At 42.0% G+C, this 27000-nt stretch overlaps 1 long non-coding RNA gene across 10 annotated transcripts in view; it reads right to left on the bottom strand.

The window, feature by feature from the left end:
• Nucleotides 1–27000, bottom strand: part of LOC102165926 (uncharacterized) — a 1721850-nt gene that overhangs the window by 1657502 nt on the left and 37348 nt on the right. For 2 of the 10 annotated variants that reach the window (XR_002340593.2, XR_002340592.2), the window contains one exon: nt 1326–1564. The exons of 7 other annotated variants lie outside the window; for them this stretch is intronic. This is a non-coding gene — a long non-coding RNA (uncharacterized LOC102165926). Of the gene's footprint in view, nt 1–1325; nt 1565–9980; nt 10079–27000 lie in introns of those variants that run through there. One more of the 10 variants, XR_014835568.1, reaches the window with a different exon arrangement.

Below are 27000 nucleotides of genomic sequence, written 5' to 3'. Positions count from 1 at the left end.
ATCTTTAACCCACTGCACCACAGCAGGAACTACCTGGAATATGGTTTCTTAAATACCATACCAAAAGAACAGTAACAAAAGAAAAAAATTAATTAAATGCACTTCATTAAAATTGAAAGCTTCTGTGAATTGAAGGACATCAAGAGAGTGAAAAGATAACCCACAGAATGGGAGGAAAATAATTACAAATCATATATCTGAATCAGGTTTAATATCCAAAATACAGAAAGATCTCCTACAACTCAACAACAAAAAGACAAACAACCCAATTTTAAAATAGGCAAAGGAAGAATTCCTGCTGTGGCACAATGGGTTAAGGATCTGGCATTGTCTATGTGGAGGCATGAGTTTGATCCTCAGCCCGGTGCAGTAGATTAAGGATCCAGGGCTGCCACAGCTGTGGCATAGGTCAGAGCTGTGGCTTGAATTTGATCCCTGGCCCAGGAACTTCCATATGCCCAGGGGGTGGCCGAAAAAGAAGAAAAAAATAAAATAGGCAACAGAATTGAAAAAAAACATTTGCCAAAGAAGATATACAAATGGCCAATAAGCAAAAGATAAGATGTTCCATGTCACTAGTCATTAGGGAAATGTAAAGCAAAACCAAAAAGAAATACTCTTCACTCCAATTAAAACAGCTATCATCTTTAAAAAATCAGAAAATAAGAAGTGTTGATGAGAAGTTGAAGAAATCAGAGCCCCCATGCCCTGCTGATGGAAGTAAAATGGTGAGGTCACTGTAAAAAAGTGTGGCAGTTTTTCAAAAATTTAACACAGAATTACTATTCTGAAGTGAAAGTAGGGACTCAAAGAAAAGATATCTGTTCACCAATGTTCATCGCAACCCTACTCACAATAGCCAAGAGGTGGAAACAACCCAAGTGTCCATCAACAGATGAATGGATAAATAAAATATGGTATGCCTGCCCATACAATAGAATATTATTCAGCCACAAAAAGGAATTAAATACTAGATACATGAATGAACCTAGAAAATATCATTCTGAGCAAAATAAGCCAGGCGCAAAGAATAAAAATTACATGGTTCCGCTTATAGAAAATATCTTGAATAGGCAAACTCATAGGGACAGAAAATAGATTAGTGGTTACCAGGGGCTAGGAATGGGAGGGATCGAAAAATAGGGGGTTATTGCTTAATGGGTACAGAATTTCTTTTAGGGGTGATGAAAAATTTTAGAAATAGGTAGCGGTGATGGCGGCATAATATTGTGAATGTAATTAATGCCACTACACTGTACACTTAAAATAGCTTAAGTGGCAAAGTTTCTATCATATATATTTTGCCACAATAAAAAAGAGATTGCTTTATCCGTGTCAATGTTTTATTTGAAATGAGAAGCCATTACAGAAGCAGAATCAGTTCAAGAGCATTTGTACAGGGGGCCTGAGAACCCTGCCAGCAACTCCAAACTTGCTTTTGCATAAGGATAGTGGTAGTTCGGTGTGCTCGTTCAATTTTCATCCCATTCTCATCAGATGCTGCTTTGCTGAGCTTCAGGGTAGGATTCATGATCCATGGCTCTATATGAGATCTCTGGAAGCCCTGGAAAGAGAATGATCTCAGTGCTTGTGTTAGGCAGGGGGAGGGGATGTTTCAAGATCTGTGGATAGAGCCAACATGTTTGCTGCCCAGGGTTACAAGGCATGGAACAAAGGAGCAGATCCCAAAGGTAGAGTCTGGAGGATGCTAAGATGCAAACTGATATAGAGCCCAAAGCATAAATCAATCAGTCTGAAGGCTTAGCAGAAATGTAAAACCAAGATACAGAAGCAAAAATTAGAGAGATATAGGGAAGCTAACATAAGAAGCAAGTTAGGGTGGGCCTAAATTAATCCTGAGCTGTCTACCTCAGATTTTTATACATTTCTCATGCCTGATTTTGCATTTAAAGGCCTGAAAAGAACAGAAAGTTGAAGTATTTTGACATTATAAACCACAATTATTAGATTCTCTTGAGAACATTCCCTTTTAAGGAGAGAAGTTACCTGGGAAACTGACAGGAGCTGTTAGCCTGAGAAGGGAAGAATTGGGGCATGTAAATCTTTTCTCCTCTGCAAACGACCTATGGAAATAGCAGCATCCCTCAGACATAATAAAAGAATGTAGAGGACATTTCATTGTAGGCACAGGGACTTTAGAAATGGAAGAGAAAACAATTGTCTCTTGCATGAAAGCTGGAGGTTGGACATTGGAAAGTGCATATTACATGAAACAGTTGTTCCAGGGGTGTTAGTATCTGCTATGGAAGCCCCCCGCCCAGAGGAAGTAAGCCCACATGCTAGTTATCCAAGTCAGATCAGTGGCCTAAAGGCTAAGAGTGGTAAGAGGTAGAGAAAATGAGGACAGCTGAGTGGAGCTGAGGCCGAATGAGACAAAACCTCCAGTAGAGGAGACTTACTACACAACTGGGAAAGCCTTCCCTTTCAACCTGAGCAGTGCTCCTACAGCTCATTCTTATCAATTCAGTGCAGAGGCCATCAAATCATAAGGCCCACTAGATCTTTTTCTATTGCCACCTAGCAGAGATTTGGGCCCAGAAGGAAGGAAAATGCCTTTGAATGTAAAGGGGAAAGAGGCAGAGAAGGTACAGAAAAGTAAGGAGAGGTATTGATAAAAGAAAGTGTGGGAGTTCCCATCGTGGCACAGCAGAAACAAATCTGACTAGGAACAATGAGGTTGCGGGTTCAATCCCTGGCCTTGCTCAGTGAGTTAAGGATCCGGCGTTGCCGTGAACTGTGGTGTAGGTTGCAGACGCAGCTTGGATCTGTCATGGCTGTGGTGTAGGCCAGCAAATGTAGCTCCAATTTGACCCCTAGCCTGGGAACCTCCATATGCCGCAGGTGCAGCCCGAAAAAGCAAAAAACAAAAAAAAAGTGTGGAGAGGCATAGAACATAACCCATTTCTTCTGTTACAATTTCAAGGACTGGGGCGGGGTTGCAATGGGAGGGTGCCTTGCCAATACCTCAGAAGAGTAAGGCATTAAATATTTACCCATCAGTCAGGGGCTAAAATAGATTACAATGTGAAACTAGCTGAATTATGAGAATTACCTGAGCAGTAGAAAACTGAAATATATTAAAGTCATCCATCAGACCCTCCTATTGCTAGTAAATGATAATTGGCTGAATCCATTTTACGGGGTTGCCACCAAAGTTTGCTTAGGCTCTTCTGGCAGACAGTAAAAGGAGCAGGCCCTGGGCAGTTAGCCTTAAGGGTAGGATTTGGAAGAGACAGGCTTCTTACCTGTGTAGTATTAGGCAGAAAACAAGGAGTAAACAGTATGGGGGGGGGGGGGGCGCAGGGAGGAAGACAGCAAGTCAAAGTTAGAATAGGGAGTTCAAATCTGCTGTCAATCAAAGTGTTTAGACCTGAGGTTCTTAACCTTCTTTGAGCTATTGACCCCTGCGACAATCTGGTAAAAACTATGGATTTCTTTTCAGAATAATATTTTTAAGTGCATGAAATAAAATATGATGTATTACAAAGGAAACAAAATATGCTGCTAAAAATTACAGAAGATTTTATACATGATATAGTAATATACGTCTCCTAATTAACACATTAAATAATAAGACCTAGTGGTGGGTGTAATAACTACCATAATTTCAAAAGCAGTGATGAGCATAAAAATATTTGGAAATCTCTACAACTTCTGCAATATGATTTAAAAGGATCCCTACTGGTTTCAAAGCTGCAGGTACTGTGAACACTACTGTGGTTCACTGCTTACATTCATGATACAAGAAAATGTTAAAAATCAGTTAGAGGTTAATGAAAACAAAGCTGTATTTTTTTTTCTCCATACCAATTTAATTACCCCTTGATTTTCATCCATGGACTCCCTGGGAACTCTTACACCCACATTAAGAATCCCTGAGAGAAGTAAAAACAGGATACCAAACAAGGAACAATGAAAGTTAAGGGCAAAGAGTCACAGGAGCGAGGAGGAGTTCTAAATGAATTCAGATGATGAAGAGCAGATACCTTAGTGGCTTTCATGCACCTGTTTGGTTAAAGGGCCTGGCAAAAGGTGGGTGGGGTGAAAATAAAAAAAGAGTGACTATGTGTTGAAAGCACAGAAACTAGGTGATGAGTACATCAGAGTTCTTTATACTACTCCCTCCACTTTTCTGTATATTTGAAATTTTTCATGATAAAATGATTTCAAAGTAATAAATAAAATAAAGGATCTCATATGCTGTTTGGGTATCACAATTCCTCAAATTCATTCACCTATTCATTCATTTGATAAATGTTTGTTTGTTTTTTTTTCTTTTTAGGGCTGCACCTGCAGCAGTTCCTGAGCTAGGGGTCAAACTGGAGCTGGAGCTGCCGGCCTAAACCACAACCACAGCAATGCAGGATCCGAGCAGCAACTGTGACCTACACCACGGCTTGCAGCAAGGCTGGATCCTTAACCCACTGAGCGAGGCCAGGGATCGAACTTGTGTCCTCATGGACACTATGTTGGGTTCTTAACCTACTGAGCTACAACAGGAACTCCCAATAAATATTTATTGTTACCTCTGGCACAGGGTAGGGTAAATGAGACTGATACCAGAGTCACGTAGAGGTTGGACCAGGAGAGTGAGGAAGAATCAGTTCCAGTCCAGAATAAAAGAAAGAAAATGGTAGGATGAAGCCAGGAGGTGGGGTAGAAAGTCCTGAGGGAGAACATTTGGATGATATTTAAGTTCTTGCAAGAGAAAGGGAGAAGAGGGTAGGCACATTACAGTAGGGTAACTTATATGGGAAAAAAATCTGAAAAACAATGGATATATGTATATGTGTAACTGATTTACTTTGCTCTATGCCTGAAATTAATAACTTTGTAGGTTAATTATACTCCAATATGATTTTTTAAAAAATAATACACCATTTGGAGTTCTCTTGTGACACAGCACTTTAAGGATCCGGCATTGTCCCTGCAGTGGCTTGGGTCACTGCTGTGGCTTGGGTTCAGTCCCTGGCCCAGGAACTTCCGTACGCCTCAGGCACAGTCAAAAAGAAAAAGAAAAAGAGTATACCATTTGGGTAAACCAAAAAAGAGGCACGTCACATCAAAGCTCTCTTCTAGAAACATGAGCTTTAAAGTTTATTATCAATCCCAAAATAAAACCATATATATGTTAACTTTGTAAAACAGAGCCTTAAAAGGAACACAGTATAATTTAGAATTGATGCATTCAAATGTCAGAGAAAAGAAATTAATTTCTGTTTATATTTCATTTCCTCTAAAATTTGCCTAACTGGGAAAAAAGCAACTGGGTTTTAATAACATTGGAGGAGTAAAAATTCCCAGGATATAACCCTTCAAACAAGTTTTCTTCCAAAGCCCATTCCAATAACAGCTTAGTAATTTACTGCACTCACAGGAGAGCTCTGGCTGGTACCTTCCAACAGGGGGGTAAAAGGACCCTGCTGGCAGCCAGATGCCTGCATTCTAAACTCCTGACTCACTCAAGAAAAGACAGTCCAGACAAGTTTCATCAGGAAACCCTTTGGGAAGAAGCTTGGCAAATGAGAGGAACTCTGCTTCACTGTGTGTTTCTCCTCCATTCACTACTAACTGTGCCTCCTTTAGCACTTCCTATGGCTCTGTTGACCGTGACGCAGTGACTTGAACTTGTCCAACTGGCAAATACTCCAATTTCCTTCAGATGTCCTAGTCACATATGCCATGACATCTGAACAGTAAGTGGTCCTATCCCTGTCCACAAAGGTATATAATTCAGAAGGGATAGTAATATCTCTTAGAAACTTTCTTATATCCACAGTCAGCAGCAAGAAAAGTCATATTTGCCTGTACTAACATTCAAATAGTTTACTGACTTACAATCAAATTAACCTAACCTATCCTGGTCAAGAACACAGGGTCTGGAGACAAACATCGATTTTAATTTATGACACCCCTTCCTAGTTCCCTGATGGTTCAGTGGGTTAAGGATCCAGCATTGTCACTGCTGTGGCTCTGGTTGCTGCTATGGCACAGGTTCGACCCCTGGCTCGGGAACTTCCACATACTTTGAGCCCAGTCAAAAAAAAAAAAAAAAAAGACTCCCCAAGATCCCCCCTCCTACTTACTAGGAAATTAAGTAACTGGACAAGTAACTTAATTCCTCTGATACTGTTTCATCATTCATCAAGAATAACAAGAGTTATCTATCTCCTAGAGTTGTCTTAAGAATTAAGTGAGAGGGCGTTCCCATTGTGATTCAGCGGAAACAAATCCAACTAGTAACCATGAGGTTGTGGGTTCCATCCCTGGCCTGAATCAGTGGGTTACAGACCCAGTGTTGCCGTGAGCTGTGGTGTAGGTCGCAGACTCAGATCGGATCCTGCATTGCTGTGGCTCTGATGTAGGCTAGCAGCTACAGCCTCAATTCGACCCTTAGCCTGGGAACCTCCATATACTGCAGGTGGAGCCCTAAAAAGCAAAAAAAAAAAAAAAAAAATGAGAGATTCTAGCGCAACTCCTCTCCTGACATGTAACGCAGGCTCACCACTCTACTAGCACCAGACTCCCTCAGGGGCATGGGCCTGGGAAAGCCCTGAATATCCCCCAGCAAACACCGCCCCCATGAGTATCCAGAGCTCTTAGGTGCCCTAGGGCAATACAAATGCTTATTCCAGCCCTGCCCCACCACCAAGGCTAAAGGACAGGAAAATGGCCACCTGAATAAAGACTAACATTGATAGGCAAAGGGGAGTCCCCTCACTCTGAGTCGACAGAGGAGGCAACCCAGGCCACCAGAGGTACCACTGAGTCAATGCCTCTTAGTCTTGAGTCCAAAAGAGAGCCCCCAAGAGGCTCAGAAGAAGAAAGGAGAAGGAGGGAAAAGAGGAGGAGGAGAAGGAAGAGAAGGAGGAGGAGAAAAAATTTCCCTTATAGGAGCCATTCAAATAGAGGCCTATCCTCCAAGAGAAACCAGAAAGAGGTTGAAGACATTGCATCTCCTGCCTCACTCACCAAGGGGAGTGGGGAATAGAAGGAGGAGGTCAGCCTGGCAGTACTGAGGAGGCTGCCAGGAAGGAAAGGTTACCACCAACCACCACCCCACCAAGATCCAGCGGTCCCAGACAGAGGAGTCTCTGCCAGTCATGCCAGAGACACAAGAGACAGGGCTCCAGGCCAAGAGCTGTCCAGGCCAGAGACCAGCACCCACACCAAGAGCCAAGGAGCAGAAGGAGAAGCTAGGTGGGAGCACACAGGTGATTCCTAAGCTGCAAAAATTTGTCTTGTCATTGTACAGTCACATACAGACCCGGTGCTCTGGCTTTCTCCTCATGCTAAAAAAGAAATGGACTGCTGACCCCTCCTAAGCACGTTTTCCTCCTTCTCCTTCCAGAGGCATCTCCCATTATCCATCCAGCCTTCCTTCCTCAAGGATAGCTAAAATGGTCTCTCCCAGTTTCCCAAGTGAGTTCAGCGATATAAAATAAAATGCGGAGTTCCCGTCATGGCAAAGCGGAAACGAATCTGACTAGGAACCGTGAGGTTGCAGGTTGAATCCCTGGCCTTGCTTGGTGAGTTAAGGATCTGGCGTTGCCGCGAGCTGTGGTGTGGATCACAGACTCGGCTGGGATATGGTGATGGTGTTGCTGTGGCTGTGGCCAGCAGCTGTAGCTCCAATTAGACCCCTAATCTGGGAACCTCCATATGCCCCAGGTGCAGCCCTAAAAAGCCAAAAAAATAAAAATAAATAAATAAAATAAAATAAAATAAAATGCTCCTGTTCATGTCCCCACCTCCTTCCCTGGTGCTGCACCTGCACAAGTCGATTTCTGATTCTCCTCCCTACGTCTAGGTAAATTTTTTTGCCCTTCCCTCTAACCCTGAGCCAGAAGTAAAGTGCCCAGAATCTGAGAATCCACCCCTACTACCCCATGGGGAGTGTTTAGCCTCTTGTGCTATTCCCAGGCTCTCTGAACTGGAATACCAGCCCTCACTAAACTTATGCCTTCAGACTGTGAATCAACTATGTGTCCCTTTTAGACATGGTAGGGAAATGGTTAGACTTTGGGGAGGAGGCAAGAAAGTATCTAATGTAAAACAAATTCTTACTATTACTTTCCCTCTCCCTCATTATGATTAACATGTAAGGACAAACCCTAGATCGATATAGAAATATATGCTAAAGATAGAGATAGAGGGTAGAAATGAAGATGTAGGGATAGAGATAGATATTTAATTGCTAAAACCATTCTATCCCACTTGATTTTATTGTAACATTTAAAAAGAAATGAATGGGAGTTCTCTCATGGCACAGTGGGTTAAGGTTCCAGCATTGTTACTGCCCCAACTCCCGTGAGACACAGTATCTTTCTCCTGGCCAAGAGCCTAAGGGTCACTGTTATCAATTACGAAAAATTAAACATCTAGAGCATATAGTTCTCAGATCAGGTGAGTATGGACTGAGCCTGGTACATTTATTTAAAAATTAGTTATTTAAATAAATTCCCAATACAGCCTTTTTTTGTGTGTTCTTTGCTTCATTCTCCTAAAAACTAAGCATAGCAAGATAAGAAAAACAAACCAAAATTAAAATTTAGTTAATTGAATTCTGCTTCCAGTCAAGCAGGAGTAACAGGGACTGGATATCCTTCCATCATAAAAACTATGAAACTGTATAAATATATGAAAGAATGTCTTTCAGACATTGGGCAACAAGCAGTGAAGGACTGTAAGCTACAAGCCTGTGGAAATAAAGTGAGCCTTATAATTGCACCAGGTTACTGAACTGAGGCAGTTTCCAGGATGCAGTGCAAGGAGAAGGAGCCCACACAGAGTCCAGCAATCTCACTGAGTTGAAGAGACGGAGACTGGTGTGTGTGTGGGGGAGTCAAGACAGCTATTGGTAAGGCAGACTATCAGAGAGGAAGGAGCTATACAGAGAAAGAGCTCTAAAGATATGCAGAAGTGTCCCCTTAAGCCTTTGGCTGAGTAATGACCTGCACAGATGTGAGAGGAAGATACCCAGGGCCAGGAAAAGAAACACACAGCAAAGAATACACACACTAGAATAATTCCTGGAGCTCCTATAAGGCTGGTAATATTTCATGTCCCAACCAGCCAGAATAGAAAGATCTTTTAACACACAGATCATCCTCAGCAGGAATCCTCAGATGACGCTAATACAACATTGTAAATCAACTATACCACAATAAAATTTAAAAAAAAAAAAAAAGGAATCCTCACACCAAAAGATGGTACTTTAGTAGGGAGACAAAATCAATCCCAGTCTAAAACTGTTCTGGACCTGTCCTGACAAAGGTTAAAAACAAGACTTAGGGAGTTACCGTCGTGGCACAGCATGGACGAATCCTACTAGGAACCATGAGGTTGCAGGTTCGATTTAAGGATCTGGCATTGCCATGAGCTGTGGTGGTCACAGACGCGGCTCAGCTCTGGCGTTGCTGTGGCTGTGGCATGGGCCGGCAGCAACAGCTCTGATTAGACCCCTAGTCTGGGAACCTCCATATGACACTGGTGAGGCCCTAAAAGGACAAAAAGACAAAAAGACAAAAAAAAAAAAAAACCCACAAGACTTTAAAGGAGTTCCCATGTGGCTCAACAAGTTAAGGATTTGGTGTGGCTCAGGTTGCTGCCGTGGCTTGGGTTCAATTCCTGGCCCAGGAACTTCTGCATGCTGCAAGTGCAGCCAAAAAAAAAAAAGCAAGACTTGAAAGGATCAAACTAATTCTGAGTAACTTAACTGCATGTCTGAAAAATAAATCCAACACTCACTATTTAAAGGAATATGACAAAATCCAGCAACCAACAACAAATGTCTAACAATCTCTGGCATTCAATACAAAGTTACTAGCCATACAAAGATGCAAGAAAACATGACCCATAATCAGTAAAAAAGTCAATAGAAAGAGATCAAGATATAGCCAAGATGATGGAAACAGCAGACAAGGACATTAAACCAAAAAAAAAAAAAAAAAAAATACCTGGAATATGTACCATATGAGGGAACACAGTGAGAAGATAATCATCTGCAAGCCAAAGAGAGGCCTCAGCTAATACCTTGGACTTCTAGCCTCCAGGACTGTGAGAAGATAAATAAATAAATAAATAAATAAATAAATAAATAAATAAATAAATTTCTATTGTTTAAGCCATTCAGTCTGTGGTATTATCCGTGGTATTTTGTTACAGCAACCCTAACAAAAGAATACACTCATGAACCTTACTTCTTTTTTTTCTTTCTTTCTTTTTTTTTTTTTTTTTTTTTTGTCTTTTTAGGGCCACACCCATGTCATATGGAAGCTCCCAGACTAGGGGTCAAATCAGAACTACAGCTGCCGACCTACACCACAGCCACAGCAATGCCGAATCCTTAACCCACTGAGCGAGGCCAGAGATTGAACCCATGTCCTCATGGATACTAGTCGGATTCATTACTGCTGAGCCACAATGGGAACTCCAAACCATACTTCTTAATTTTAAAAAATACTAAATCCAACTCCTGGGCATCTATCCAGAGAAAACCATGACTCGAAAAGACACATGTACTCCAATGTTCATTGCAGCACTACATACAATAGCCAAGACATGGAAACAACCTAAATGTCCATCAACAGTGAATGGATAAAGAAGATGTGGTACATATACACAATGGAATATTACTCGGCCGTTAAAAGGAAATAACTAATGGCATTTGCGGCAACATGGATGGACCTAGAAATTATCATGCTAGGTGAAGTTAGTCAGACAGTGAGACACCAACATCAAATGCTATCACTTACATGTGGAATCTAAAAAAAGGACACGATGAACTTCTTTGCAGAACAGATACTGACTCAACAACTTTGAAAAACTTTTGGTTTCCAAATGAGACAGGTTGGGGGCTGGGGGGATGCACTGAGGGTTTGGGATAGAAATGCTGTAAAATTTGATTGTGATGATTGTTGTACAACTATAAATGTAATAAAATTCATTGAGTAATTAAAAAAATAAAAATTTTAAAATTTTAAAGTTAAAAATAAATTTTTAAATACTAAAAATCACATGTCAAAATTCAAAAAGTATAAAGGATTATATAAAGAGACAGCTCCTTCCCACCATGCCCCCAGGCACTCATTCTCCTCCCTGAAGGTGATCAATGTTACCAGTTACTTAAGTATCCTTCCAGAGATCTTTTATGATATGAAAGCAAATACATATATTTGAGCAGAGTCATGGGCCACACTTTAGTAGGCAGTGGGGGAGCTGTCAGGGTTTTTGGAGCTGCAGAGTGACATGGTGATGGGGTAGGCAGGCCTGCTGACAGCAGAAATGACTGATGGCTTCCAGCTCAAGCATATATCATGGTGGAAGATGAAGAGGGAGCATAGTGAGCAAACCACAAATCACAAGGTAACAAGGGCCTGAAGAAGAGCAGTAGCTATGAGACTGGAATGGCAGAGATATATAGGAAAAATACATCTAAGGGCAAATGAGCCAGAGTTAATTAATAAAATGATTTTTACTTTAGAAAACTATACATAGAACTACCATATGACCCAGCAACCCCACTCTTGGGCATATATCCAGACAAAACTTGCCTTAAAAAAGATACATGCACCCGGAGTTCCTGTTGTGGCTCAGTGGTTAACAAATCTGACTAGGAACCATGAGGTTGTGGGTTCGATCCCTGACCTTGCTCTATGGGTTAAGGATCCAGCGTTGCCATGAGCTGTGGTGTAGGTTGTAGACACGGCTCAGATCCTGCGTTGCTGTGGCTCTGGCATAGGCCGGTGGCTACAGCTCCGATTAGACCCCTAGCCTGGGAACCTCCATGTGCCTCGAGAGTGGCCCTAGAAAAGGAAAAAAAAAAAAAGACACATGCACCTGCATGTTCATTGCAGCACTATTCACAATAGCCAAGACATGGAAACAACCCAAATGGCCATCAACAGATGATTGGATTAGGAAGGTATGGTATATATACACAATGGAATACTACTCAGCCATAAAAAAGAACAAAACAATGCCATATGTAGCAACATGGATGGAACTAGAGACTCTCATCCTGAGTGAAGTAAGTCAGAAAGAGAAAGACAAATACCATATGATATCACTTATATCTGGAATCTAGTATACCACACAAATGAACCTTTCCACAGAAAAGAAAATCATGGACTTGGAGAATAGACTTGTGGTTGCCAAGGGGGAAGGGGAGGGAGTGGAAGGGACTGGGAGCTTGGGGTTAATAGATACAAACTATTGCCTTTGGAATGGATTCACAATGAGATGCTGCTGTGTAGCACTGAGAACTCTGTCTAGTCACTTATGATGGAGCATGATAATGGGAGAAAAAAGAGTATATACATGTATGTGTAACTGGGTCACTATGCTGTACAGTAGAAAAAAAATGTATTGGGGAAATAACAATAAATAAATAAATAAAAATAAAATGATTTCGTTTGTACTCTTCTAAATTTTAAAATTAATTGGCATGACCAAAAATTACACCTCTCCTAACTTCCACTGGTTTCAGCGAGTCAGCGAAGAGTGGCGTTTTTTTCCTAGACTTACTTTAGATCTACTGAAAGACATATTGTCCACAGTTGTCAGAGATCTGTTTTGCAATTATTATTTCTGAATGAAAAAAAATTTTAATTTTCTATGGGAAAAACCTTTAGCTGCTTTTACAATAGAAAATAGTGAGAATGATAAGCCTTCTGTGGACAAGGGCTCACTGCTGGGTGGCTGAAGCAAGTATTAAAACAAAATTTGTAGGAGTTCCTGCTGTGGTGCAGCAGGTTAAGGATCCAGCGTTGTCTCCGCGGTGGCGTGGGTTCATCCCCCCCCCCTGTCCGGTGAGTTAAGGATATGGCATTACTGCAACTGCAGCTTTGGTTTGATCCCAGGCCCAGGAACTTCCTTATGCTGAAGCTGTGACCAAAAACAAACAAACAAAAAGAGACCCACAAAATTTGTGTCCTGGTACATTTTGCTTAAAACCTGCTGGTGACTCTCGCTGCTCTGAAGATAAGATCCAGACCGCTTCCGGCAGCCTCAAAGGCTGTGCAGCAGCCTTTTTGACATTTCCAGCCTTATTGTCAGCCACTCTCCTCTCTACTCCCCAACAAGACTTTCTATCAGGTCTTCAGTGCTGTCAAACGACTGCCTATTTTGTGGTATTTGCATAGACTGTTCCCTCTGTTTGTAAAGCTCTATCCCCTCCTCTCTGCCTAACTCCTATTTACTTCAGGCCTCAATTTAAGTGTCACTTCTACAGGGAAAGTTTCTCTGACCCCCTAGATTAGGAAAATTTTTCCTTTTTTTAATTGAAATATATTTGACATACAACACTGTGTAAATTTAAGGTATACATGTTAATTTAATACATTTATAGATTGTAATATGCTTGCCACTGTAGCAATGATTAGCACTTCTATCATGTTATATAATTATTTCTTTTTAATGGTTGGAATAATTAATTTTAAATCTTTTATCAGGTATAATTATTATAATGCAATGTTGTTGTCTATATTCACCATACTGCGTATTAGATCTCCAGGACTTATTTACTACTAGTAGTAAGTTTGTATCCTTAAACACCTTTCCTTTCCTGTCACCCCCATCCCCTAGTAAGTACCATTTTACTCTGTTTTTGAGAATTTGGCTTTTTTATTTTATTTTATCTTATTTTTGTCTTTTTTTAGGGCCGCACCCATGGCATATGAAGGCTCCCAGGCTAGGGGTCGAATCGGAGCTACAGCTGCTGCCGTATACTACAGCCACAGCAACACCAGATCCGAGCCATGTCTGTGACCTACACCACAGCTCACATCAATGCCAGATCCTTAACCCACTGAGCGAGGCCAGGGATCAAACCTGAAACCTCATGGTTCCTAGTCAGATTCGCTTCTGCTGAGCCATGACGGGAACTCCAGAATTTGGCCTTTTTAAAAACAAAAACACAAATTCAAAAAGATATATGCACCCCAATGTTCATAGCATCATTATTTACAATTGCCAAGATATAGGAGCAACCTAAGTGTCCGTCAATGGATGCATTACATAAAGAAAGTGTGATACACACACACACACACACACACACACACACATATGCAATGGAATACTACTCAGCCATAAAAAAGAATAAAATAATGCCATTTGCAGCAACATGGAGAGACTTGGAAGGCATTATGCTAAGTGAAATAAGTCAGTCAGAGAAAGACAAATACTATATAATTTCACTTATATGTGGAATCTAAAAAATACAACAAATTAGTGAATATAACAAAAAAGAAGCAGGAGTTCCCGTTGTGGCGCAGTGGTTAACGAATCCGACTAGGAACCATGAGGTTGCGGGTTCGGTCCCTGCCTTTGCTCAGTGGGTTAACGATCCGGCGTTGCCGTGTGCCGTGAGCTGTGGTGTAGGTTGCAGACGCGGCTCGGATCCTGCGTTGCTGTGGCTCTGGTGTAGGCCGGTGGCTACAGCTCCGATTCAACCCCTAGCCTGGGAACCTCCATATGCCGCGGGAGCGGCCCAAGAAATAGCAACAACAACAACAAAAAGACAAAAGACGAAAGACAAAAAAAAAAAAAAAAAAAAAAAAAAAAAGAAGCAGACTCATAGGTATAGGGAACAAACTAGTGGTTACCAGTAGGGAGAGGGACATGTGGAGGGGCAATATAGGGGTGGAAGAGCAAAAGGTACTATTACACATTAGGTATTATTAACTATTATGTATAAAATAAGCTACAAGGATATATTGTACAACACAGGGAATATAGCCAACACTTTATAATAACTATAAATGGAGTATAACTTTTAAAAATTGTGCATCACTATATTGTACACCTGTTAACATAATATTGTACTGCAACTATTCTCCTATTTTAAAAAAAAAGATACAGGGAGTTTCCACTGTGGCTCAGCAGGTTAGGAACCCACCTAGTACCCATGAGAACTCAGGTTCAATCCCTGGCCTCACTCAGTGGGTTAAGGATCCAGCATTGCCGTGGGCTGTGGTATAGGTCGCAGACACAGCTTGGATTTGTGGGCCAGCAGCTGCAGCTCCAATTCAACCCCTAGCCTGGCAACTTCCATATGCCACAAGTGCAGCCTCAAAAAAATAAAAATAAAAATAAAAAATAAAAAAACAAAAAAATAAAAAATATATAGGCGTTCCCTAGTGGTCTAGCAGTTAAGGATCCTGTGTTGTCACTGCTGTGGCTTGTGTTCAGTCCCTGGCCTGGGAATTTCCACATGCTGCAGGCACAGTCAAAAAAAAAAAGAGTCACACCCTTGTGGTTAGTCAAACGATTGATTAATTGAATTTTTTTTAAAGTTTCACTTTTTTATTTTATTTTTATTTTTGTCTTTTTAGGGCTGCACCCATGGCATATGGAGGTTCCCAGGCTAGGGGTCAAATCGGAGCTACAGCTGCCAGCCTACACCACAACCACAGCAATGCAGGATCCGAGCTGCATCTGCGACCTACACCAGAGCTTAGAGCAACATGGATCCTTAATCTGCTGAAGGAGGCCAGGGATCGAACGTGGGTCCTCAAGGATACTAGTCAGATTCGTTTCAACTGAGCCACGATGGGAACTCTGAGTTTGACTTTTTTAGTGAGATCATACAGTATGTGTCTTTCTCTGTCCAACTTACCTCACTCAGTATAATGTCCTCAAGGATATAGAAGATATATATGTGTGTACATGTATGAAGATATATGTATATATATACACACACACACAATAGAGTATTATTCAGCCATGAGAAAGAAGGACATTTGTGACAACATAATGGACCTTGAGGAAAAGTTTCTTTAGTGTTTGTTCTCTTAGCACCCTCTTATTTTCCCTCATAGTATTTATTAATGTCTGGCTCCCCCAGTCAACAATGACCTCCAGGAGAGAAGAAGCTATGTCTCCTCTATTTACCACCATATCCCTATTGCCTGTACTTAATGAAAATTTCAGTTGAAGGCAGAGAAACAGTACAGTATGCCCTGGGAGTGGTTTCCCCATGAGAAACCTGGTAAAAGAAGTGATCCAGCCACCTCTACTTTCTCCCTCTGCCATCTCAGCAGTTTTGTCCAAGCTCTCCTTTCCTAACCTAACGAAGTCTTCAACCCACCTCAGTCACTTGATTCTTAAATTGTAACAGTCCTCTCCCTCTCAGTCTAGCTATTGTTTTCCAGATTCTTATAGAAACTGGATATAGAAAAATATTTCACTTTCTTCTTCATGTCACTGTAAGAACAATGCCGGTTCTATCACATAAAAAATAGTAACAGACTTTCAGATTCAATGTCAAGTTGATAATAAGGGCAGCCACTGCTTGCTTACAGTCACTTGTTGTCATGAGTAAATGGGGGGCTCTATGTGCCAGATTCCATTTTTTCAGAGGTCAGGAATCCATATGTCTGGATGAACCCTCCTGTTTTTGAAATACTTTTTAAATGGAAACATGTTAGCTTAATGAAGCATATCTATGGGCCAAAAGTGTCCTGAACACCACTTTGTGACCTCAGAATAGTAAAAAATTTAACTATAATGAAAATCAGAATGAAAACAGAGATATTATAGGAGTAAAAGCAGCATGCCATAGGAACACATAAAAGGGAACAATCACAAAATGCACATTGTCATATTAATGGACAGATAAAATTTTAAAAAATAGGACAGGTGACCCATTTGTGTAAAAGCTTAGCCAAGGCAGAATTTCTGTGCCCCAACCTCCGTTTGGCCCCCAAGTCATATTGCTTGTCTTGTTATGGTCCGTGACGTGCTCTCTTGCCCATCTTTGCCTCTTGGATCTTGGCAATGAAGCCAGGAAGTGAGGGAGGAATGATGATCAAAACAAAGAAAATAAGCTTAGAAAAGGGCACGGTGTTCTTTCAGAAAAGCACTACAGGAAATAAGCTCAAGAAAAATTATTCTTAGGCATCTGTATTCATTAATAGTTCATTCCTAAGTGCATCTGTTAAATTTAGCCATTTTGATTGTAATTTCCAATATTGCACTTTAAGATCCTCACTTTAGTCCCTTGCCTCCTCTTCCTCTCTTCAGTCTCCTAATTAACTAGAAATTCAAATCTGTGTTTGCTACTTAATCCTACCTAACCTCAATATTCTAATTTTCCTCTAGTAAGAGTACTCCTAAATGCTGCTTACATCTAACCACTTCCTCAAATCTTATCTGGAGTATTCACACTAACTCAACTTATTGCTCCAACTATTCTTCTTCCTTTTCATTTCCCTAATCTGTGATGCTTTGTGAATACCTTTGTGTAGCTCCATAATTCATGGACTTTTATGATTTACCTTAGGTAATTAGTTTCCTAGAATATAGCCACAGTCCACAAAACTAATATTCATAGCCCTCTTGGGACTACCCAAAATCCTAGATGAACCATTTCTGAAGACAAGTTTGAGAACATATGGGATATAAAGAATCAAAAACAAAAAAACAAACAAACAAAAAAGGGAGTTCCCGTCGTGGCTCAGTGGTTAATGAACCCGACTAGCAACCATGAGGACTCAGGTTCGATCCCTGGCCTCGCTCAGTGGCTCAGTGGGTTGAGGATCTGGCGTTGCCATGAGCTGTAGTGTAAGTCACAGACACAGCTTGGATCCCTTGTTGCTGTGGCTGTGGCCACAAACATGGAGGTTCCCAGGCTAGGAGTCGAATTGGAGGCCGGCAGCTATAGCTCCGATTCGACTCTTAGTCTGGGAACCTCCATATGCCGCAGGTGCAGCCCTAAAAAGACAAAAAGACAAAAAAAAAATCAGGTGCAAAGAAGTTCACTGAAGTGTTGTCTGTAATAATAACATAATAGTAATAATAAAAGACTAGATAAATCCCAAATGCCCATCAGTATATCAGGACACCACCATTCCATGGATTCCTATGAATCTTTCATGTATTAATGGACACAGTTAATTTTAGGTTGTGTTTGTTAGAAGCAGAATCTGAGACAAGGATTCTTGTGCATCCGATTCATTGAAAAGGTGCTCTCAGGGGAAGGAAGTCAGGCAAGCAGGACAGACCCAGAGGGGAAAGCTAGGCAAGAATTTGGTCTTAGCAGGAGACTAGCCTCAGTCTGATCACATGGAGAGCCTCTGGAGTACAAATTTCACTACAGAGTATCCCTTTCAACTTGAGAAAAAGGCCTATTGTACCCCCATGCCCATCAGTCCAACTGTTATCCAAATGATTGTTCCCTTTTTCCAGTACAGTTACTTGAGTACAGTTACTCAAGTAAATGGCCATGGGTCCCTTTAGGAAAGGACTAAAGGAATCATTACTACATATACTTGCAGTATATGTATTGTGGTGGTATATACCTTGCACTGATATTGTAAGGTCCTTTCTCCCTGGGGACTTGGACCCCCATTTAGTCCACAGGTTCCAGGTATGAAAACTGGCTCGTGTCCAGAAACTCAGCAAGAGGTCATGACTTCGTATTGGAGCAACTGCTCTCAGCATCCTGATCATTCAAGCCTGACTGCTTTTGATTTTGCAGATTGAGCAGCGTCCTTGTTGCCTGCCCATCTATTTTGCCCCTAGGGATAGCATATGTTATTAGCCACCTTCCACTGACTCCTGCTGGGTCAGACCCCCTTTGCTTCCACTCTGATCTAGCTCCTTCTTATGACTGCTGCATCCACCTAACTTCTGGCAGTTAAGCATAACCACCTGGCCTCTATTACTTCCATTTCCCCATCCCCTTTGCCTGTTATGAACCTAACTCTGCAGTTACCTCTCCTATCCTCCCTGGTCTGCATGTGGCCTGCACATGAACTTCTTAGTGATGCTGGTGCCCTCTCAACAGCACATTCCTCGTGGCCTTGGTGAACAGTGTTCCCGGAGCCCTTGTATGCAACATAATCCTCCAGAAGATCTTCTAGCTTCACATAATATATCCACTCCCAGGCTTCATTCTGAGTCTTTTGATCCACAGTCTGTGGTGGTACTTTAGATATCTCTACCCAACCTATTGTCAGCCAGCATGTTTTCCACGCTTCTAGGACCCATTCTAGCAGTGTATTTGTATCATCTTGTAGGTCCTTGCCAGGGTGTTAAATCCTGTATCCCAGGAGAGTACACCTATATTTACAAACTATCTTCTTCCAAATTCGTGTTCTACCTGCCCTGGTGGTTTAGCAAAATCCTTGCCCATACCTACTGTCCCAGCTCCTGCTGATACATTTTGACAGATGCTGCAGTTTTATCAGGGTATTGTCCCTTTCCCATCTTAGCAGCATAGCACATCCCCAGTTGGGCTACATTGTGATTTAACTCTTGTTATCGGCCTACTGTCCAGGAGAAGTGAGGTAGGGGGTTGGGGGGGCAACTCAAAACAGGGCAGGCTCATGTTATCTTGTAAGGAAGAGGCCTCTGTATTGTGTTCAAGCAAACGGGGCATATTAGCTCTTAATAGGAAGGATTGGGCACTTCTACAGGTTCAGAGGGTTCAGAGAAATCTGGAAATTCAAGGTTTTCAAGGCCCAGTAGTGTCTCTCTCTCTCTCTCTCTCTCTCTCTCTCTCTCTCTCTCTCATGTCAGAGTCTCATCCTGTCCCAACCGGAGCCCTGACCTTGGCATCACAGACCTGCCTTAGTTGGGATTTTAACCACCTTCGGAGATCGACTACGCTTATGATTAGGTCTTGGACCTGGTCCTTCCCATTCTCTCATCCTGCTTCGGGAGTGGGAGCCCCTTTATACACTACCAAGGAGATTCTGTGGCTTTCACACTTAAAGTTGCCAACTAATCACTTTCTGCTTTTTGTAATCTTTTTCCAGGGTGTCAGTCAAACTTGGAAATAACCACCAAATTCTATTATTTTAAAGATTTCTATTCCCCCCTCATATTTCTCAAATGTCTGTTATACGCCGATAGCTAATGTATTCCTTTCCACCAAGCTTTTTTTTTCTTCTCTTTTTCTTTCCTTTTTACAGCCACACCTACAGCATATGGAAGTTCCCAGGCTAGGGGCTGAATAGGAACTGCAGCTGCAGGCCTACACCACAGCCACAGCAGCACCGGATCTGAGCTGTATCTGCGACCCACACCACAGCTTACAACACTGGATCCTTAACTCACTGAGCAAGGCCAGGAATCGAACTCACATCACTATGGAGACTATATCAGGTTGTTAACCCACTGAGCCACAATGGGAACTCCCTCCATCAAGTTTTCACTGTACTGCTACCTTGTGTCAGGGAATATCCATGCTTCATTTTTCACCAGTATGGAGTCTTCAATGCCAGGCATAAGTGGGTGCTCCAGTCCAAAATCTCATAACACCTGTTTCTACAGACCACTCCTGGCATCAACTATCACAGAGTCTGGGTTCCCCAGGAAAAAGGCTCTGAAATAGAGACTAGTGTGGGGGATGTTTATTAGAGAGTGCCCTTGGGATCAACACCTGTGGAAAAGCACTGGAGGAAACAGTACTGGTCAGAGAAGCTATAATGCATTCCCAATAAATGCCTCACCCAACCCCACAGTAGGTTCTGGAAATAGGATAACTGGTTGTCCCAAACCAGGTCAAGGGAGCAGGGCTCTATACCCCCCTGCATGTGAGCTCCCCTTGGAAGGAGGCATGATCTTAACTGAGGCAGTTTTCTTTAGCTGAGGTAATCCCTAAGGAAAGCTGACAACTGAGGGCTATCTTCTAGACACGATCCCTGCAGCTGAAGGAATAAAACGTCTTCATTGCTGAAAGGAGATCTACACGGCACATTTCAGCATTCAGCACATGTATTGATAGTCATGCCATGTGAATGCAAACTTTCTGATCTGCCTTCCAATGGGTATAGAAAATAACACATTCACTAGATCAAAAGCCACATATGTTAATCTGCTCTAGTGATGATACCACATATGACACAGCAACTGGTACTAAGTAAAATTTGTAGTACTTCATTTTGTCACCTGCCATGATTCATCTTTTTTTCAGGGCTCACACTAGCAAATTAAATAGGTACCTGATGGGGACTGCATCATCTAAGTCGTTGAGAGTACTAAATTCTGCAATTCTCCCTGAGATACAATACGGTTTTTGTTTATGTTTTTGTCTTTTTAGGGCGACACCCACCGCATGTGGAGGTTCCCAGGCTAGGGATCCAATCTGAGCGGTGGCCGCTGGCCTTCACCACAGCCATAGCAACGCAGGATCCAAGCAGCGTCTGCGACCTACACCACAGCTCACGGCCACGCCGGATCATCAACTCACTGAGTGAGGCCAGGGATCAAATCTGCCTCCTCATGGATGCTAGTCAGGTTTGTTAACCACTGAGCCACAACGGGAACTCCCAATATGGTTTTTAAATTTTATTTTACTCACTTAACTATCTTGGTATGTGGGAGTGAAGAAGTTTCTGAGGCTTCTATTTGGCCTTTCCTACCACAACAGTTCTTACTCTCCTAGTCAAGGAAACAATGAGAGGGTTCTGCCAACTGCTGAATTTTTCCAATCTAATTTTACAGATTGGAACTAGGGAAATGACCATCAGGTATGTCCATACAGCCAGAACACCTATGATGAACTATTCCTGGGCCAGGACTCCATTAGTTACCTGACCCCCAAATGTTCCCTCTCAAACAAACAGAGGGGACTGGGTTTCTCCACTATAAAGTTACTACTTTTCCCCTTGCAATTATTAAATATCTTGGGGGAGATACTTTGAGACTACACAAATCCCATTTCTTCTCAGACGTTTGCACACTGATTTAAGCGTCCAACTTATTCACAACAATTATTATTATTTTTTTTGTTTAAAATGGAGATTTTGCAGAGTTCCTGTCATGGCTCAGCAGAAATGAATCTGACTAGTATCCACGAGGACGCAGGTTCGATCCCTGGCCCTGCTCACTGGGTTAAGGATCCAGCATTGCTGTGAGCTGCAGTGTAGGTCACAGACACAGCTCAGATCCTGTGTTGCTGCAGCTGTGGCATAAGCCTGCAGCTACAGCTCCAGTTTGACCCCTAGCCTGGGAAACTCCATATGCCGCAGGTTTAGCCCTAAAATAAATAAATAAATAAATAAGCAAAAAATACAAATATAAAATAAAATTTTTAAAAATAAAATGGTGATTTTGTATTTTTCTCTTTTTTTTCTATTAGAATTTCTAAATTTCTAAATTGGAATTCATCTGTAAGTAAGGCCTGTCTCTTCTCCCCAGAATTAAGGTGATTTCTAAGTTCACATAGAGCTGACATTTTAGGGTTCATTGTATTCATCACAATTTGTAATAATTTTGTTTTTCTGTCTAATTGGTATGAGCCTGTCCCTACTATCAAGCAGTCAGTCAAGTAGTCCCTAAGCAGCATGCACTGGCAGCTGCTAGGTTAGCTTACTGGCACTTCCATGGATTCAACTAACTAGAAGACAACAAGCCCAAATGGATTTAGACAGCTCAATTCTTACACAGGCAGCAAAAGCAAGATCATCATGGTGTCGGAACCCTATGTCCCTAATCCCACAGGATGACACTGAATTGGAGGGGCCAGATGGCAGATGACATGATCAATGGGTCAACCTTTTGCAGAGAAGCCAATTCTAAACTACAGCCAAGGAGTTTATACTGCAGGTATAAAGAAGGGGATTGTGTATGTGATAGTGGAAAGCTCTATACCTCCCAGAACCAAAGAAGCAGATGAGAAACTGTTTCATGGCAGCCTCCCACACGATGGGGAGGTGGATGAGAAATGATCTTGTAACATCTCCTCACAATATGTCTTATCTTGGAGATCACACCATACTGCAGTGGGTTAAGAATCTGACTACAGCAGCTCAGGTTGCTGCGAAGGCCAGGTTCCATCCCCAGCACAGCAGGTTAAAGGATCTGGCGTTGCCACAGCTGCAGCATAGGTCGATTCCTGGCCCAGGAAATTTCATATGCTGCGAGTATGGCCATAAAATGAAGGGAAAAAAAACTGCATATCTGGCCATGTTTAACAGAGGATTACAGGGCATTCCTCTAAGGCTTGAGTCAGACTGTTGTTGAGACACTCAAGGTCACCAGGACATGGTGATAGCACCATTCCCCTAGACCCACAAATAGAATGAAAGTTCCATGATTCTAAACTCTATGCCTGGCTTGTTCACTGCTATATCCCCAGTACCCAGAATAGTGCCTGACACATAGGAGGTGCTCAGTAAACACTCAATTTATGAATGAATGAATAAATGAATGAATAGGGACTTTTAATGTCTGTCCTTCTGAAGTGAGATGTCTGCCATCCCTTTCTCTTCCTCAAAGTGGGATCCATGTCCTTCTCTTTTCTAGTTCTTCTTTAGCTCTAATGATTTACCTCTGTCACCACTGTTCACTTTGCTTGCACTACTAAAATCAGATTCAACAAGTGACATTTCTAAAATGTTTCTTTACTGCCCTTCCCTCCCTCACTAAATGCTGTTGACGTTTGCCATGACCAGTCTCTGAGAAAGTTGGAACGACTTTTTTTGTCCTTTTAGGGCCACACCCATGGCACATGGAAGTTCCCAGGCTAGGGGTCGAATTGGAGCTGCAGCTGCAGGCCTACACCACAGCCACAGCAACACAGGATCTGAGCTGTGTCTGTGACCTATATTATACCACAGCTCACGGCAACACCGGATCCTTAACCCACTGAGCGGGGCCAGGGATCAAACCTGCATCTTCATGGATACTAGTCAGGTTCGTTACTACTAAGCCAAGACAGGAACACCCAGACTGACTTTTAGAATGTTGAGTGACTGGCTTTCTGCTAGAGCAGTTCTCTTCTCTAACATGTGAAAGCACCTATCACTATGCTGGGCATGTAAGAGGTCCTCAATATGTTTATTTACTCTGTATATGAATATCTGTAAATACGAATTCACCTGTAAATTGAGGGCAATAGTGCCTGCCTGCCTGCCTCCTAGACTGAAAATAAATAATGGCTATCAAGGCACTCTACATACATTTAGATACTCTATGTATGTAAAGCGTATGCATTTTTGTTATGGAAATATTAAACATATATATCACTTCCTAAAAATTTTTCTAATGGAGTTCCTGTCATGGCTCAGCAGTTAACAAACCTGATTGGCATCCATGAGGACGCAGGTTCAATCCCTGGCCTCACTCAGTGAGTTAAGCATCTGGCGTTGCCGTGAGCTATGGTGCAGACGCAGCTCGGATCTGGCATTGCTGTGGCTGTGGCGTAGGCCAGCAGCTATAGCTCTGATTGGACCCTTAGCCTGGGAACCTCCATATGCCGAAGGCGCGGCCCTGAAAGGAGAGAAAGACAAAAAAAAAAAAAAAAAAACAAAACAACTTAGAATCTTCCTGCCTGTAGTTCACAGAGTCTCACAACAGCCCTGGGGTTGAATGAGGCAATAAATTAACAGATAAGAAAACTGAGGCTGAGCATGTTGCTCAGCAAAACTAAGACGGGATCCTAGGATGATTAACTCCAAGACAGAGATTCTCCTCACCAGATGAGTGTTATGAAAGGTCTATTAATAGATCCCCTAATTAAGGGAGTGGTCATCTGATCAGTGCTTTGGACTGCTGAACATGTTGGGACAGTTTCTGTTACTTGTCCCTTTCAAAGCAGGGAGGAAATCCAATCATGTTCCCCCAGTTCTATACTCAGTCCTTAAGTAAACAGTTAGTTTGGTCTTTGGTTTCCTTCCAACTCTGTTTTCTCTTATAAAACATTTCAGTAATCATGTTGCCACAACATTGAGCAAAAAAAGAAACCTTCACCAACTCACCACCATCACCTTTCTTATCATGTGCCACTTTTCTAATTACAACACTGAAAAACTCTGAAAATGACAACACTAAAGACCGATAGCCACAAGATGGCAGAGTTTACCATTTCATGTTTTTCTTGCTTACATCATTTATTCATTCATTCATTCAAAAATTATTCTTTGAATGTCTGCTATGTTTTTAGTGCTTTTCTAGGAATCAAAAGGATTACAAAAGAGGCATACTATGTGATATGGTTCCTGCCCTTGAGCTTGAGAGAGGGCAGTCTGAGGGTAAGAAAAGACACATCTGAGAACATTTAAATGAAAATATATGTAAATGTGAGATTACAGGCCAAATGATGATATAGACTGCCGTCTGATTTTAAAATGAGCCAGAATGGGCAAGAAAGTCTACACGGAGGGAGCGAAGACTGAACGGGGGCTTAAAGGATGAATAAAATAGATAGGTTGGAAAGGAAGAATAAATCCCAGGCAAAGGGACAAGTGTGGGTCATGCTACAGAGGTAGAAATGAGCAAAACATGTACCCAGGTCAGTGATGAGACTAACCTGGTTACAACAAATGGACATTGGGTAAACAAGATTGAAATAAATTAGATCTCCATTGATTTTGCTAGAATGATGCCCACCATAAAAGCTAAAGTTCTCTATTAAGTCTGCCAATAACTGTAGCCTCTGGGCAGGCAATTTGGTCTAGCTTCAGTTTTGTCATTTGTGAAATGCGCAGGTTGGACAAGATGACCTCTAATAGCCCTTCCAAATCTTACAAAATAAAGAGACAGAAAAACAGGGAGGCAGGCAGGGAGGGAGGGAGACAGAAAAGTAAGAAGGGAGGGAGGAAGGAAAGAAAGGAGGAGCAGGGGAGGGGGCAGGGAGGAAAAAGAAAAGTGATTGTAAGTTCTCTAGAGCTGTATGGCCTTTAACATGTTTCAGCTGCAAACATGAACAGTGACAGTCTGCATGGTGGTGAGAGCTTGGGCCCTGCTGTTAGCTAGACTTAGTTCCGGGCTTGGATTCATCACTTATTGTTCAACAGTAAGCAAGTTAAATTAAGACTCTATAAGCTTCACTCATTCATTCAACAGATATGTATGTAACACCTTGTGCTGGTCATCGGGAACAGGGGGATAAACAAGACAGACAAGATTCCTTCTATGGAACTTACAGTTTTGTAGGGGAGACATAAACATAATCACTCAAGAAAGAAATCACCCAAGTCTAATCATAATCACCCAAGAAGCTAGATACAATAGTAATGGGTGCAAAAGGACAGAGTGCTATGAGAGCAGATAACCTGAAGGCCTATAACCTGAAGCCTAATCCAGTGTTATTGGTTAGATGTTTCCCCAAAGAAGGATGAGCCAGACAAGGAAGACGAGAAACGTATTTCAAGGGCAAGTGAAGAGCGTAGGAGGGGGCTCTAAGAGTAGGAACTGGCATGCCAAGGAACTAAAAGGCCACTGTAGCTATACACCTGAAACTAATACAACATTGTAAGTCAACTATACACCAATAAAAAATTTTAAATAAAATAAAAATAAAAAGCCACTATAGCTGAAGCACAGAGAACTAGAGGGATAATGGCAGAGGGGAGACCAGAACATGTCAGACAACAAAATCTAGGTTATAGCATCTTGAGGGCCCTATGAGGCCTGTAAATCGTATGCTAAAGCAGTAAGAAGTCTGTTTCCTTATTTGTAAAAGAGGACAAATAGTACACCTCCTTCATAGGGTAGCTGTGCTGATTAAAGAGCCCCACTGCCCTCTCCCATTCTGTACCTCCTTACTGAATCTACCACCAAGTTCTTTTTTTTTTGCTTTTTTTGCTTTTTAGGGCCACACCCATGGCATATGGAGGTTCCCAGGCTAGGGGTCTAATCGGAGCTACAGCTGCCCGTCTACAGCAGAGTCACAGCAATGCCAGATCTGAGCCACATCTGCAACCTACACCACAGCTCAAAGCAACACTGGATCCTTAACCAGTGAGCGAGGCCAGGGATCTAACCCAAGTCCTCATGGATACCAGTCGGGTTCATTTCCACTACACCGCAACGGGAACTCCTACCACCAAGTTCTATCAGCACCATCTCCCAGAAATTTGTCACCTATGTAGACTGAAAAAAATGCATAACATAAAAGTTGAAAATAATGTTTTATTTGGTGCACAAGGGCTTAAACCCAGAAGACAGCCTCTCAGATAGTTCTGAGGGACTGCTCCAAAGAGGTAAGGGAGGAGCCAGGCTATATAGGAGTTTTGCAACAAAAAC

The sequence above is a fragment of the Sus scrofa genome, chromosome X, assembly GCF_054392235.1.
Source record: "Sus scrofa isolate SSC_HxYL_T2T_F1_AM1 chromosome X, Sscrofa_HxYL_maternal_Yorkshire_Landrace_v2.0, whole genome shotgun sequence".
Lineage (NCBI taxonomy): Eukaryota > Metazoa > Chordata > Mammalia > Artiodactyla > Suidae > Sus > Sus scrofa.
The sequence above is the reverse complement of the archived record's forward strand: the minus strand, read 5'-3'. Positions and strand labels throughout refer to the sequence as shown.